Source organism: Atta cephalotes, assembly GCF_000143395.1.
Source record: "Atta cephalotes unplaced genomic scaffold scaffold00010, whole genome shotgun sequence".
NCBI lineage: Eukaryota > Metazoa > Arthropoda > Insecta > Hymenoptera > Formicidae > Atta > Atta cephalotes.
In genome coordinates, this window is record NW_012130074.1 from 5,783,946 (window position 1) to 5,786,745 (window position 2,800).

The window sequence follows — 2,800 nt, forward strand, 5'->3', positions numbered from 1 at the left end:
TATCTCTCTCTATCATTCGCGCCGATCGTCCGTAAATTACCGTCTATTCTTTTCTCTCACCCTTGCGTCGCCCCCTCTCGTCGTGAACGCATCATCTTTGCGCGTCAGGTGTGCGACTGCTGCTGTCGTCGGTACTCCTCTATAGGTGCGTGTGTGCATGCATTTTTCTGTGCGCCTCCGTGTGTGTTTGTATGTGTGTGTCGTGCGTGGCTGGGTTGCAGCGTGAATGTTCGAATTTGTTTTGGAAATGTCGCTCACGTCTGTCCTCACCGTCCCCTTTTCCCTCACACCCCCGGCTTTTTCCTACGTCTCTCCTGTCATGTGTCACGCGGTTGACTGTCGCCGCGTATGCATGCGTGGGTGCGTGTTTGGGCATCAAGAATCCGTTCTTTGCTGGTGGCCCACGACGTCGTCTTCCGCCTGCCTTCCACATCGTGTCACAACAATGTGTTTCCTGAGCGACGCACCGTCACATCGGGATCATGTCACAAATATTCATCATGACACCTGGACCTGACGACGTTCGGTGAGTTCACCTTGATTTTTCCTTTTATCGGCTTACTTTCAAAGTATCGAGTGCCCTCACGACTAAAGATGAAAAAACAGGTTTTTTACTTCGAAGAAAAACGGGTTTCTTACGATAAAAATCCGCTTTTTAACTAAAGGAATGTGGAATTCATATTAAATATGTAAAAAAAGATATAGAATTTATTTTTTTTGATAGTCATTGTTAAAATATTTGATATCTATGTCATTTTAATATTATTTGATGTTTCTTTGTTTTTTTGATTTTAAATTGAAGGAAATTCTTACATTATTCTAATAAGTTGATATTTTTTACCAACTATGGATTAAGTACTATTATAATTATTTGAACAACAAATATTTTATATTTTATTCCAATTTTAAAAGCTAAATAAGCAATCGCTCAGCATGTTTTTCATTATCACAGATACCTTATTATTAGCATAATTGACATCGTTTTGTTGTGTGTATTAGTTATAATTATGTTCTAAATTTTAATTAAAGCAATGTACTATCGATTCAAAAGTAGTTGGAGATAGTTCGATTCGATGAAATGTTGTTTCATTAATTTACATTTTAGAATATGTAATATAATTGCAACAAATGCATAACAAAAGTAACGTTTATTGTAATAAGGTATTATTTGTATTAACAATAGTATGGAATATTTAACTTTTAAAATTGGAGTATGGTATAAAATATCATTTGAATATTTATAAATGATAGTATATTTATATCAATACTGCCAATTAGCCAATTGTATCACATTTTGATTTTTATATCTATCTTTTTACAGAAATTTTTTGGATAAATATAAAAACTGAATTCTAGAACAATAGAGCAGCGCCAAAATCATTAAATGCTCCAAAAAATATGTTTTCAAAAAAAATTTCTAGGGAAAAAGCATTTTTCTGAGTTTTTTATTCAATGTTTTTAGTTTTTTTTCGGTCATTTTTATCTCTACTCGCGACAGATATCTTCAGCGAGCACGAGATGTGGTTCGAGATCGTCTCTGATTGCAAAGACTAAACTTTTGTCTCTTAAATAATATTATATTATGTGAAAATCGATCGATAAGATTAAACACACATAAATAATGAAAAATGTTCATATTCGATCAAGGCGATTCTTTATGCCTAATAATATTTTTTACGAAATTTATGGACAATTCCCAGTTCAAGCAAATGATACGTTAAGAGCTTTCTAAAATGCTTATGTGTATCAATAAATTTCTTGTCAATTTAATCTGTGATATTATTACTCCAGTTTCCATTTAGGACTTGTTTCAAATCTGATAAATAATAGATGCACAGCTTACTTGAATTGATAATTGTATAAATTAACAAGAAATATTAGACACGAAGAATCACCTTGACTGAATATGCATTTTTTACTCATATGTGTATTTCATTTCTTAAATTTTAACAGTTAAGTTCGAAGAAAAATTTATACTACATGGAATATCTTTCAAAACTATCAAGTACTTTTCATGATTTTTCGATAAGATCAACTTTTTTTAAATAAAAATATCACTTATAATAGATTATTATCATTAAAACTTACTAATTTTTCGATTTTTAAAAAATCCAAATTTTTAAAAATGAAAATAGAATGGTCGTTAAAATTTAATGTTTTTATGTTTGTATTTCTTGAATATTAACGATTGAATTGAAATTCTGTTAAATTAAATTGAAATAGCTGAGATTAGTTCCCCCCTCCTGAGAAGAATGCTGCAATTTTGTAGTTTGAAATTTAATTTCTAAAAAATTAGATTTTATTTCTGGAATCTTTAAAATTGATTGAAGAGTTATTGATACCTCGATAATTTTTTAAAGAAAAAAATCGTTTTCAAGTTAGCTAAAGGAATTTCTTATAAAAACGTTTGATGATTTTGATATATATCTTATATATATATATATCTTGTTTATTATCTTCTAATTATTATAATAATAGACAGAGATATAACGAAAAATTTTTACCTTATAATCTATGATTATAATATGATGATAATAATCTATGATTATTTATAAACTATAATATCATTACGTTGGATTTTAAAGAGTTAATTTCTCTCTGTTTAATACACTGTTTCGACTTGTTATTTCATTTTATATCTATTAAATCTCTTCGAAATAGATACAGAATTTTTAAATCTTTCTAAAGTAATTGTTAATCAACAACGTTTATTATAAAATTTTATTATATTAGGTATAGTAAAAAGAATCCATTATTTTCCATTCAATTCATGCAAAAGTAATGGATTTCTTTACTATAC

At 29.4% G+C, this 2,800-nt stretch overlaps 1 pseudogene; it reads left to right on the plus strand.

Moving 5' to 3' along the window:
- The first annotated feature begins 226 nt into the window (after positions 1–226).
- Positions 227–2,800, plus strand: part of LOC105627793 — a 109,692-nt pseudogene continuing 107,118 nt past the window's right edge.